This window comes from Arvicanthis niloticus, chromosome 9, assembly GCF_011762505.2.
Source record: "Arvicanthis niloticus isolate mArvNil1 chromosome 9, mArvNil1.pat.X, whole genome shotgun sequence".
NCBI lineage: Eukaryota > Metazoa > Chordata > Mammalia > Rodentia > Muridae > Arvicanthis > Arvicanthis niloticus.
The window spans coordinates 61908394-61921853 of NC_047666.1; the positions used below are offsets into that span (position 1 = coordinate 61908394).

Consider the following 13460-nt stretch of genomic DNA (forward strand, 5'->3'; position numbering starts at 1 on the left):
AGATGGTCAGCCTGTGAGTTAAAGAACCTATAGCAAATTCATGGCTCTAAGTTTATTATTAGGGTGTTCTCTATATTTTATTTAGCTGAGAGGAGTTAACAAACAATAGTCCAGATTGCCTTACATGGATAGTTGGTTTTCAAAACGTCAGAAGTCCACAGAATTGACGTTACAAACATTTCTGTATATGGCATCTGAAATGTAAATAAAATATTCAATAAAGATTTTCACATAAAAAAAATAAGGAGCATGAGAACATCCAATAAGGATAAGTTCCCAGAGCTTAATAAGTAATGTATACTTAAGTCACAAAGCAAGCAAATCAGAGAAGGCTATAATGAAACAGATACCCAAATGCTATAGGAAATGGTGGGTGTGTGTGCTTGGGGCTATCCTTGTCTGGTGGGTCTTTCTAACATGGATATAAAGGACTGTTGCCTCTATTTGCACAGGTGGGAAATGCTACTCACACTCTGGAGCTGCCTGAGCGATCAGAGGAGCCCTTGCTATAACTGGATTTAGGTCCCTCTCATCCTCTGTTCAATCTGTCACCCCAAGAGAGTATCCCTCAGTCAACTGCCTGCTCCCAAGTCTCCACCTGAAGCCAGCTTCCTGGGAAACAGGTGTTTCTGCTAGAGTTAAAAATACCCAGTGACTCCACCACTTGCCATTCAAAATATTGGTTCTCAGCCTGTGTTCTGTTTGTGCAGCATTGTGAGGGTATTAGTTTCTTTCTCACCCCAGTCACCAAACACCTGACAAAGGAGAAGCTTTAGAGCAGTTTATTGTGGCTCATGGTTTAGAGGAACACGGTCTATCACGGTGAGGAAGTCACAGAAGAAGCGGTTTAGTGTGTAGTGCCAACCAAAAAGCTGAGATGGGAAATGATCATACTAAGTCAGCCTTCTACCTTTTCACTTAGTATTAATTCTCATGAAACAGTACTGCCCACATTCAGAATTAATCCATACACCTCAATTATAGCTTTCTGAACACACTCTCACCCTAACTATGAGTGGCTGCAGATCCAAGGCTCGTGATACCAACACTACTGGGAATTTTTTTAAAATGAACTTAATTCACTTAGACTATATAATTTATGATGCTTCCAAGATTTATGTATTCACGAAAATTTGTGGATGGCTGAATGTGTACCTTTTTGTACCTTCTGTCACTGTGTGTATTTCTACTCTAGCTATCTGAGAAGGCTGAGTCTGTCTTGGGGATGAGAGCATTGGCCTGGGAGGGGTCAGTCCTGCACTACCGTCATGGTGAGACCAACCATTAGGGTAAAGAGGCTGCCAGGGTGAGACAACCTGGTTGGTGGAGACACTGGGGCTAAAGACTGAAGCATGAGAATTACTCATTAGCAGCTCAAAGATGAAACTGTATTAGGCTTAATAGTGTGCTCCAGAAAATCCTTGTCATATGGAACTACAGATTGTGGCCTCATTTGGAAATAGCGTCTTAATAGATGTAAAAGGTGAGGTCATAATGGATAAGGGGGAGTCATCATCCAATGAATTACAGTCTTACAAAGGGAGGAGATTTAGACACAGACAGGAACACTGAGTGAAGACAAATTCTGCACAAGATAGACACCGTGTAAAGGTGGAGGCAGGAACAAGATAATGCCTCCACAAGCCAAAACTAGCCCAGAATTGCCGGACTGCACCGGAAGCTGGAAGTATCCTTCTCTAGACATTAAGAGGGGATGAAGCTTAATGACACCTCAGTTCTGGACTGTGTGTGTGTGTGTGTGTGTGTGTGTGTGTGTGTGTGTGTGTGTGTGTGTATGGTGTGTGTGCTGTGTATGTATGGTGTGTGTGTGGTGTATGTGTGGTGTGTGTGTGTGTGTGTGTGTGTGTGGTATGTGTGGTGTATGTGTGGTGTGTGTGTGTGTGCGTGTGGTGTATGTGGTGTATGTGTGGTGTGTGTGTATGTGGTATGTGTGGTGTGTGTGTGCATGTGTGTGGTGTGTGTGCGTGCATGCATGCGTGTGTATATGTGCGTGCATGTGTGGGTGCATGCATGTGTGTGGTGTGTGTGTGCGCGTGTGCATGTGTGTGTGTGTGTGGTATGCATGGTACATGTTCATAAGTTTATAACTGCTGCTCTTTTGTGCACACATGTGGAAACCAGAGCAAGATGCCAAGGTTCTACCATTCTCTGTCTTACTGCCTTCAGACAGGTTCTAACACTTAACTGGAAGCTCACTACTTCAGCCAGGCTGTCTAGCCAGCAAACTTTCAGAATCTATCTGTCCTTGCCACCCAGTGCTAGAGTCACAGGCATGAGCAGCCGTGTTAGTTTGTTATGTGCGTCCTAGGAACTAGAAATCAGGTTTTCTTCACGTTTGCAAAGCAAACATTCTTAGCCACTGAGCCATCTCCTCAGCCCTTTTTAGCCTTCTCTTAACTGTGAGAGAAAACACTTCTCTGGTGATTTGTTTGGGCTAACCTAATGTAGGAGAGAAGTGCAAAGCTGTTCCCTCAGAAAGGCCCATGTGAAGCAAACATAGTTTGATACTGGGTGAAAGGGGAGCCTGACCTGCTGGGCGTGGCTGAATACCTAGGTTGAATAACTTAAGAAAAGTTTATCTGGGCTCAGGGACTCAGGGGCTTCCACTCAGGTCCAGCTGATCTCACTGTGTTTATACTGTGATGAGTTATAAAGAAGCATGGCGGTGGGACAGGGCTCAGGAAAGCTGCTTATCTCACGGTTACCAAGGAAACACAGAGAGAGAAGGGGCCAGGGACCAATTCAGTCTTCCAAGGCCCAGTGACCTACTCCCTCCAAGGAGGCTATCAGCCTCTCACAATCTCCCATTGTGCCTGCAGCTGTGACTTCATCGTCCTGAACACCCACAGGTGTCATCAGCGGAGACAGGACCCTCCTTGTCATTTCCATATTCAAAACTATGTTCCTTTCAGCAGTCCATTCAAACCCTGGGCCTGGGATCTTCTTTGTGGCAAGTATCCTTGGCTTCAGCCTGGGACCTTGCTTCCTCCTTTTTCTCCTTCTCCTGATGATTCATCACTGCAGAAAGAAACCAAAATGCCAAGGTAGCTCTAGCAAACACCAGGAGCCTGGGATGCCAGAAGCTGCGGGCAGTGGGTGGGAGGCGTTTGGGATACTGGATCTGCACCCTGTTCGCACTGCATTTTCTAGACGCCATCACTTGTTCCCCAAACTCTCAGATTCTGTGATTTTGGGTTAGAAGTATCAAGGAAACACGGTGTCATTTACGACAGACAGCAGTAAGGTCAGTGGGGTCACAGAGTCAAGATCTAAAGTAGATGAAGTTTGAACTGAGGCTAAGACTGAGCCAGAAATCTGGGGATACCCATGTACCATTAAAGTAGAGGGGATCTGGTTCTCTGAGAGATTCAGGGGAGGATCTATGTCAAAATGTGTCAGAATATTCTTCACTCAAACTTTCTCAGTCGTGAGCACACGTGTCAACCATGGTGGCCAGGAGAAAAGCATGAGAAACAGCAGGGAACAGACGGAGGCCCTGCCCTCCTTGACAGGACCTGTAATCAGCACCTAGAGAGTTCTCATAACTCCGGAGTCCCACTTCGGGACCTTGGCTATTTCCACGATCCAAACATGCCAGCTCCTTATGAGACCGGGAGATGCTGCATCTTTATAAGAGGGAAAATGCCAAGGCTGAGATTCTCCTCTGGCTCCTATCTCTTCTGCACTGTTCATGTCCACCTTTAAGAATGTTCCTTTCCTGGCAGATGGCCAAAGCAGTGTGATGACAAAGTGTATTGGGAGTCCCCCTGTGCAGAGCAGAAAATAATCTTGGGAAAACACGTGAGAGAAGGCCATAGCTTTGTATGGAAGAGAAACAAACCAAGAGAATGGGGCTTTGAGAAACTGGTCTTAGTCACCTGAGAGAGGTCTGGCCTTGGGGGACCGTTCTGAAAGAAATAGAATGATAGGTTTTGTATTTTATACTCTACCTTTCCACTCTGACCCTTGTGTAGCACCCTTGTGATCCCTGTCCACAACTGTTCTAACGGTTTCAGATGCACTTCGAGACTTAAATATTGTGACAGTATTTCTCAAACTTAAAAAAAAAAATGTTAAAAAACTAAAAGGTAGCAAATAATGTCAAAATATTCTTTGGCTGAAACACTGGCATCCGCTGAGAAGTTTGTTTAGAGTAGGTAACATAATACAATCTTGAATTTGATACATTTAACAATTAACCTAGAATGCTTTCAAGTATAGGCTCTAGGGTGGTATTTGAAGGGACCGTAGAGTTCGCATAGCCCCATAAAGTAGACAATACAGAATTTTCTCAAGGCTTTGGAATGACCCTGTCCTGAATCCTAGGAACAAGTCTACCCCATCTCCTTGCTTCGCACCTTGGACCCTTGTCTCCTTTTAGTGGACAGAAGACCAATGGCCTAGAGTACATTCAAAAATGAAGGGGGGTGTGCATTACAGAAATGAGGAACTGAGCCTATGTTTCTTACAGAGCTTCAGGCCTACGGAGTGGATGATCTGGGTAGGCCCACGGTTGTTGTCCAGGGAACGGGACTTAGTGGCTCAGCAGCATCCTGCTCCTGGCTCACTGCTCGGCAGTGACTGTATTGAAAATCTGAATTGTGTTTGAACAAGAGCCTCTCTTTTTTAATTTTTCTTGGGCTTCCATATTCAAGAACAAAAACAAAAAAATGTAAATGTGAGGCCTGTCTTCAGCAGTGGCTTATTATTTAGTACTTATTCCTATTACTTGGAAGATAATGTTTGAGCTATTCAAGGTCAATCCTTCCTTTGAAGACAACATTTGAGGAGGTTCAATCACTTCCTGTTTCAAGCATAATGACCTTCCCCAGTCTTCTGTTATTTCTGAGTGATTTGGGAAAAGATGTGAAAAGGAGTTTGAGGGTCCCAGTTACAACAGTCACATGGATTATGAAAAAAATTCAGGCCTAATTCAGGATGAAAGAAAAAACAAAATGAGGGGCTGGAGAGATGGCTCAGTGGTTAAGAGCACTGATTGATCTTCCAGAGGTCCTGAGTTCAATTTCCAGCAACCACATGGTAGCTCACAACCATCTTTAATGAGGTCTGATGCCCTCTTCTGGTGTGTCTGAAGAGAGCAATAGTGTATTCCGATACATTAAATAAATAAATCTGAAAGAAAGAAAGAAAGAAAGAAAGAGAGAGAGAAAGAAAGAAAGAAAGAAAGACAAACTGAGAAAGGCAGTTTAAAAACATCACCAATATTGATGTGCTCGGAGCTTGGTACTTTATAGTCATGCCTTAGGAGTGCTCTGAGAAGGAAGCATGGGGTCTCGTGAAGCAGGCTTTGGAGTGGAGGAGCCACTCCATAGTTCTTTAAGATCCAATGCAGGCCTAGTTACATCTTTACAACCCACCCCTATCAAAGGGGAAATGTGTGATCCCTTGTTCCTAATTTATTACCATTCTCAAGGTGGATCTGGAATATTCCCTGTAACATGGGGCCCCTTTAAGCATAGTTTGTGTTTCTTGTTTAAATGTAAGTTTAATGTTATGTAGACACTGGCCTAGCTACCTAGGCATGCTTCCTTTGACCTTGCCCACAGTCCTCATGGTTCCCTGAGACTATCTGGCAGCTTGGTCTTATTAAATAGAAGGAGGCTCTAAATTTGCTATTTCTGGTTGTTTTTCATGCTACTCGGAAGAAGAAGAGCTGGGAAATGAGAAGCTCCTGAAGGAGGAAGAGGAGCCCTGTGTTCAGGTTGCTGAGTTCAGAGACTCTAGGATCTCAGTGGAGGAGAAATCCGTCGTGTCCCTGTACTAAAACAAGCTATATAGTATGGTCCAGGCTAGAGGTTCAGAGACTGCCATAGTGGAACCTAGGATAGGACCATGACACATTGCATTCCCTTTTTACATAAGTTCTCCAATAATAAACACTTCGGTCCTACTCGACAGATCTCTGTCATTGAAACTCTTCTTGAGCAGCTAGAGATGTGACTTCACAGCATTGATAGCACAGCCACCAGGACTCACCTGTAGCCTCGCTTCTCTCCGGTGAAACCCTTGTGCTCAGAGAGAAATGTTGGGTCCAGATGAGTTCAAAGTTAAGTCGGTCAAACATGTCCAAAATGGGCTGGGCTCTTATATATAAAACATCTTTTATTGGCTACTTTCCAATAACTTGTCTTGGTCTCATGGAAATAAAGATGTGACAGAACCGCGCCAATAAAAATCAAATTAATCCAAAAATTTGGAAAAACGTCTGTGAGACATAATAGGAAGATGGAGAAGTCAGCTGGAAACCGTATACATGTATAGTGCAGAGATGTGAACTCGAGACCTCAGGTTTACACCGCCAGCTCCTTGCTGACGTCTCTACCCCCACCCCGGCATTCTCTTTACAGTTTGTACCGGCTTTGGGGCGTGTCCAAAGTAGTGACTGGCGTGCGTTCCCAGGAACCATTTTTAAGCCTCCTTACACACTATGGCCCTTGGACTTCACTCCACTCCACTTTGTCTAACACGTAGATAGTTCACTGCTTCCCCCTTCCCCAAAGTATTAACCATTACAGCTATCCTAGGCGGTCCACGCTTTCTGATGTTGGCGTTGAGGTGGAAGTGAGGCGAGATACAGCCTGGGGAAGGATGTAAATAATAGCAAACCTTAAGACTCCACTGTCCCCGCTCCTCCTCCACCAGACAAGTTCTTTGTGCCCCTTCTCATCTCACCCTGCAGCCACCACTTGAAGCACAGTCTCTACATAACAGCCTTTCCTCATCTTTTTGCCTTTTACACGGTTTGAAAGAATGACTGACTTTCCTGTCAGGGATACTCAGAGGTGACCGGAAGTGAGCCAGTGAAGCCCTTCCTCCCACAGCGGCAAAATAAAAATTGGTCCTACTCCCGATCGCATGCTTTGTCCAAAAGTAGAAAGTCACATAAAAAAAAAAAAAAATTTATACCTTCTCCAGTCACTGACTAGCCAATATTTCTCCTTGGTTCTCATATCTGAGGTATCCCATTCTCAAGCTGACCCCGCTAAAAAAAGGGGTCTGTGCATTCTGCCTGTTGGAGCTGAAGCCTGGACTTGGCTCCAGAAAACTTGGCGGAGCTTCCACCAGAACAAAGGGCAGAGTTTTCACAAATAAACAGAAGGGTTTGCAGTTCAGATCGTGACCCTGTCCACAGCCAGTTTACTAATAGAATATAATTCAAACTCTAGTAATTAGGCATCGCCTGGCCTGGTACAACGCAGTAGTAGCCAGGGCTAACTGCCACACAGGCAGTGTCTTTTCTTGAAGGCAAAGGCAACTGCTGCCATCCCTTTGGGTGTAGCCAGCATTTCCTTCCTCTCACAAACCACAGCAGTTAAAGTGAAAACAGGCTGTAGCAAGAGGCAGGAAAGCACGCTGCATCGTTGCTAGTGTCTGATAAACACACTGGAGAGGAGGCCTTGTGATCTCCACTTGTCCGGAAGGGTGTGCTGTGTAATCTTAGATTTCTCTCAAAAATTTAGCTTCTACAGAATTTCTTAAACCAGTGGGCTCTCCACTGGCCTGTCCAGAGGTGAAGGGGCACTGGAGGTAGGAAATTTCAACTGTGTGTATTAATAATGATATTTCGTGTAACAGTTCAGAAATGACTACAACTGGTCATGGTGGCTTACACCTTTGATCCTAGTGTGGGGAAGCAGAGGCAGGCAGATCTCTGTGAGTTCCAAACCAACATCGTCTACAGAGTAAGTTTCAGATCAGCCAACGCTACATAATGAGACCCTGTCTCAAAAAAGCAAACAAACAAAAAACGGCTTTATGTATTATATTCTCAAAATATGCCTTTCTAACATGGGTAGTTTGCTTCTGAAGCCCCAGTTCCCCCCCATACCCACGAAAACTGTAAACTCTTCAGAGCCAAAATCAACTTTGAAGAAATAGGAGCATCCAGGAGATGGATTGCATCATCCCTGGGAGCCCATTCCTGAAGGTGACTGGAACCTCAGCAGATGGCAGGAAGTAGGGCAGGGAGTGGTGAAGGGCTTTGGCCTGACAAGAGGCTGCAGAGAGAAAAAGCAAAGGGGTGGACAGGGCCCAAGCTCTTTATCTGCCCAAATCATCATCTGGCTGTAGCTACAACATGGGTGCCAGCAATCTAGGCCGCTTGCTCTGTCCCTACACACGGCAAGGAAGTGCAAACACTACTCAAGGGTCACAGTGAACATTTTTAAAGTTGGGCGGATATCATTGAAGAACTAGTGGTTTGGAATATCAGTTTACCAGGAAGGTGAAGGGAAATAAATAAATAAATAGATAGATAGGACAAACATCTCCGAAGAGCTGAAGGGTGTCCAGGTGCTGAGCGCCTTGGGAGACCAGCAAACAAAGGATGTCAGGTAGTTGTCCTTAGCTGACTTCCATTTTTCGCTTTGTTCTGTCTAGGACTCCAGCCTAGGGAGTGGTTCCACTCACATTCAGGGTGAATTAAACCTCTCTATAGACACCTCCACAGACACACCCAGAACTGTGTCTCCTCGCTGAGTCCAAACCCAGTCAGGCTGACAACAAAGTTCATGTAGCCTGAGAGAGCTATCAAGTTTTTGATCTTTCAAAAAAAAAAAGAAAAAAGAAAGAAAGAAAAAAGAAAATAAAAAACAGCTTTCAAAAAAACCCAGCTGTTTTCTTTTTCCTACCATTTTTCTCGTCTCTAGCCCTCTGTGCTATTATTTCTGTTTCTGTGGTGATGGGCTCTTGAATTCCTACTTACCTAAAACCTGAAGTAACACTGTTGTTCTGAGGGTTTTTTCCAAGGTTCTCAATGTGCAGTTGAGTAATCAAACTCTGTCTCAGCCCCGCTCTGATTGCATTCCCCAAGCTTTGGTATGCTGTGACTGATTGCACTAATCTCTGTCCTTCCTAATTTAATATCTAATTTATTAGGCCCTATAGGAGGAGCTAAGGTGGGAGGAGTAAAGAAGAGGAAGAGGAGGAGTAAGGGAGGAGGAGGAGAAGGAAGAGGAGGAGCTAAGGGAGAGATGAAACATGGAGGTGAATGTTCACGTGTCTCTTCCAGTCAAAGGTAGTTGGTATATCTAGGTTAGGTATTGGGTTACACTTCTGATTGTATGGGCATCTTGTTATTGATCATTACCAAACTTATAAAGCCTTTGATTAAAATTTAAGCATTAGAGTTTCATTGTCTTACTGGGCCTGCATGGATGGCTGGATGGTCTGGGCAATGCCCAGCCTTGCAGAGATTAGCAGAGCCATCTTCCACACTGGCATCTCATGGGTGGCAGGGCTGGAGTTTCTGGCTGGCTGTTTCTAGCTGTGGCGTGCACGTGGCCTCTGGCTACACAACATGGTGGCTGAGCTAGGCAGAGACACAGCAGCTTAGATAGTAGACTTGTCCAGAGGCTGTTTTTAAATAATTACTTCAACAAGGCCCCGTGGTTTCTGAGTTTGCTGTTTAATTTCTACAACTCTGCTTCTGATTTCTAACTGTATCTATCTCGATGTAGTTGAAAACAGTTTCCCTGCTTGTACACAGGTGCTACATGCAAAGACCCTCACAGATGCCTAAAACTGAGCGGCACTGAACTCTGCAGAAACCACATTTCTTTTCAAAGCTGCCAGGCTCTGAAATGTGCCTGTGGTTGATCTGCACAGCTGTGTTGTGCTTCTCTGTTTGTGGTCAGAAGACTTTGCTTGATACCTGGGTTGGTTCCAAGGTTCAGGATGATTTCTTGCACCTAGTCTAGGGGTAGAAAAATGGGCCTTTGTATCTGTGAAGCAAGACTCAGCCTTGTCTGCTTCCACTCCCATTTCAGAAGCAATGAACATTGCCTGTGCCCAGAGGTGAAAGTCCGCTGTTCCACAGCTGATGACTTGGGAGATGGACAAGCTCCAAATGCATACAGTCACAAGACATTTGAGTAATCCTAACCCACACAGAGGAAACCCACACAAAAACCAGCCCCTGTGAGGACATTCTAATGAAATCCTACAGATGTGGGATAACTTGCCAGTCACACCCAGAGGACTTCACATCCACTCACACTCTCATCTTCATGGGCCTCTTCTGGGTGCTCATCAGAGACATTGAGGGTAACACGGGAAACCACATAGAGTCCTTTGTGCCACAGGAATGAGGAAGAGAACAGAAACTGCTCAGGGAGACACACAGAGCCCTGTCTTCTCCTAAGCTTTGTAGTAGAAGAAGAAAAGGCTGTGGGATGGAGGGACAAGGCTCACAAAATCCCTGTAGACAAATATTCTTAGCAATCTATTATTTCATACAATGGAATACTACCCAGAAATGGAAAGAATAACTACTGATACATACAAGAATCTACACAGACCGCAAGATTATCACAAGACCAAATAAAAGTCTACTCTGAAGGGTTGCACATGCTACAGCTCCATTTACATCACATTGCTGAGACAGCAAGGGGGGGGGAATGAGTTTTCAGTTGCAGGTGATGGAGTGGAGTCAGAGAATGGGTGAGGATACAGAGTAGTATGTCTTCCATGGTGCTTACTCCTCAGTCTAGATTCGGGTTGTTGGCTAAAAGAATCTCAATAGGAGATCAAACAAACTCACAGTGATGTGTGTGCATGTGTGTGCAAGCATGCCAGGACAAAGGCTGTTTAAAAAGAAGTGAACATAGTATCAGGTCTGTGGCTTGGTTAACAGTGACAGGCCAGTGCTGACTCCCTAACTCAGGCTGTCGCGGCTGTATTCAGTGAAGCACTGCAGGAGGAACCACATACAGAGATTAAGCTCTCTCTGTACCATTTCTTTCACTACCCCATGAGCCTATAATTAAAATTACAAGTTCTCTTACAAAAGTCACAGACCATCAGACCTGGAATAACTCAAGAGCTAGTCCATCAGTAAGACTGATGCTCTAAAGACACATATAGATTAGCAGACACCATCCTCCCCACCACCATCCCCAAAAGAGTTAATAACACAATGGTATTATGGAAAACCCATCTTCACTAAAGCCAGAGAGTGAACTCAGACCATGCACAGCACAGGAGCTTAGACCAGAGCATCGATCGATATCAGACATTAAAGGGATACAAATAGGGAAAAATCACTCCTATTTATAGATGATATGTCATACATAAGAAACTCCAGAGTAATTCACTAGAAAACTTCTAGAAACGACCAACAAAATTAACTTAGAAAAATCCTTTCTAGATACCAACAACAAGCTGAGAAAGATGATGTTGAACATACTCCATTCATAATCTCAAAAAAATAGGAATTAACCATGCACTATGCCCAGTTATGCACCTGGGCCTGTGTTCTTAACCAGACCTGCATACCAGAAGAGTCTTTGGGCTACAAAGCAGAAAGTGGACAGGATGAAGACTCTTAGTAGCTCCTTAGGTCCTTTGGCGCCATCTGCTGTTGATCTAGGGTTGGCGGTACCGAACAGGGCCCCTCTTATCGCAACATACCTGTTTCCTACTCTCTCTCCTGGTGAATAATTCTCAAAGAAAGTGAGATTACTCTCATTTAAACTAAAACGTGATTAGAATTTGATAATTAAGATGATGAACGAGAAATGGACAATGATAACCCAGTGGACTCATGATCCATCACTCCCCAAACCCCAGACACCCAAATCCCACTCCCTTTCTGGCCTGTGCCTTATGCTAGGGCAGATCACCAGCTTGTCTGCTCCACTGAAGACTCCACAGTCTGAAGGCCTCACAGGAAGTCTGCTACAGCCTGGGCCATAGGACTCCCAAGAGACCAGCAGCAACCCAGAGACACAGGAGGCAGGCTCCAAATAGAGACACCAGAGCAGCTAATACCAGAGATAAACAGATGGTAAAAGACAAGGGCAAGACCATAAGCAACAGAAGCCAATATACTTTGGCATCCAGTTCTCCTACCACACCAAACCCTGGATACACCAACACACATGAAAATCAGGAAGCTGACCTAAAACCCTATCTCATGAAGATAATAGAGTTCTTTAAGGAGGATATAAATAACTCACTGAAAGAAATACAGGTAAACAGGTAGAAGCCCTTAAAGAGGAAACAAATGCCTTAAAGAAATACAAAAAAAAAAACCCACAATCAAACAAGTGAAGGAATTGAACAAAGTAGTCCAAGACCAAAAAATGGAAGTAGAAACAATAAAACACAAATGGAGGCAACCCTGGAAATGGAAAACCTAGGGAAGAGGTCAGGAATTATAGATGCAAGCATCACCAACAGAATACAAGAGATAGAAGAGAGAATCTCAGGGGTAGAAGATACCTTAGAAGATATTGACACACTGTCAAAGGAAATTTAAAACATAAAAAACTCCTAATCTAAAACATCCAGGAAATCCAAGACACAATGAAAAGACCAAATGTAAGAATAATAGGAATAGAGGAGAGCAAAGATTCCCAGCTCAAAGGACCTAAAAATGTCGTCAACAAAGTCATAGAAGAAAACTTCCCCAACCTAAAACAAGAGATGTGGGGGGTAGGTGGGGGCACACCCTTGTGGAGGCAAGAGGGGGGATGGAATACGGGGTTCCTGGGTGGTAAGGGGAATGGGGTAAGGGGATAAAATCTGAAATGTAAACATAACATATGTTTATAATAAAAAATATGAAAAAAACAAGAGATGGCTATAAATGTACAAGCAGTCTATAGAACACCAAATAGATTGGACCAGAGAGAAAATCCTCTCATCTCATAACAATCAAAACACTAAAGGAACAGAACAAAGAAAGAATATTAAAAGCTGCAAGGGTACAATTAGGAATAATTATGCTCTAATTGCATTTTGAGAGAAAAGTTTTATTTTAACAGGAAGGGTGAAGCTAGGTGATGAGAGAGAGAAAGAGAGAGAAGGGGGGGCAGATGTTCACATGTCTCCATCAGTCAAAGATAGTTTATATATCTCGGTTAGGTATTGGGTTACACTTCTGATTGAGCATTACCAAACTTATAAAGCCTTTGGTTAACATTTTTTTAAAAATGTATAAAAGCAAAAAGGAAAAGGGGGCATGGGATAGGGGTTTTCTAGGGAGGGGAAATGGGGAAAGGGGATGGCATCTGAAATGTAAATAAAATATAAAAAAAAAATTTTTAAAGCTGCAAGGGGAAAAAGCCAAGTAACATATAAAGGCAGACCTGTCAGAATTATACCAGACTTCTCAACAGAGATACTAAAAGCCAGAAGAGCCTGGACAGAGGTCATGTAGACCCTAAGATAACACAAATGCCAGCCCAGGCCAAAACCAAATTCAAACAATATCTATCTACCAATCCAACCCTACAGAGGATTCTAGAAGAAAAACTCCAACACAAGGAGGGTACCTACACCAAAGAAAAAACAAGATATTAATCATCTCACAACAAAACCAAAAGGAGAGAATCATATGCACATAATGCCACCTACAACAGAAAACATAACAGGAACTAACAATGACCTGTTTTTAATATCTCTCAATATCAACA

At 43.8% G+C, this 13460-nt stretch overlaps 1 long non-coding RNA gene across 1 annotated transcript; it reads right to left on the reverse strand.

Moving 5' to 3' along the window:
* Window positions 1-766: 766 nt before the first annotated feature.
* LOC143443524 (uncharacterized) lies at window positions 767-8889 on the reverse strand. The gene is made up of 3 exons (XR_013112603.1): window positions 8747-8889; window positions 6019-6247; window positions 767-3039 (listed from the first exon to the last, which is right to left on the reverse strand). It is a non-coding gene; the product is annotated as an uncharacterized LOC143443524 (long non-coding RNA).
* Window positions 8890-13460: the final 4571 nt, after the last annotated feature.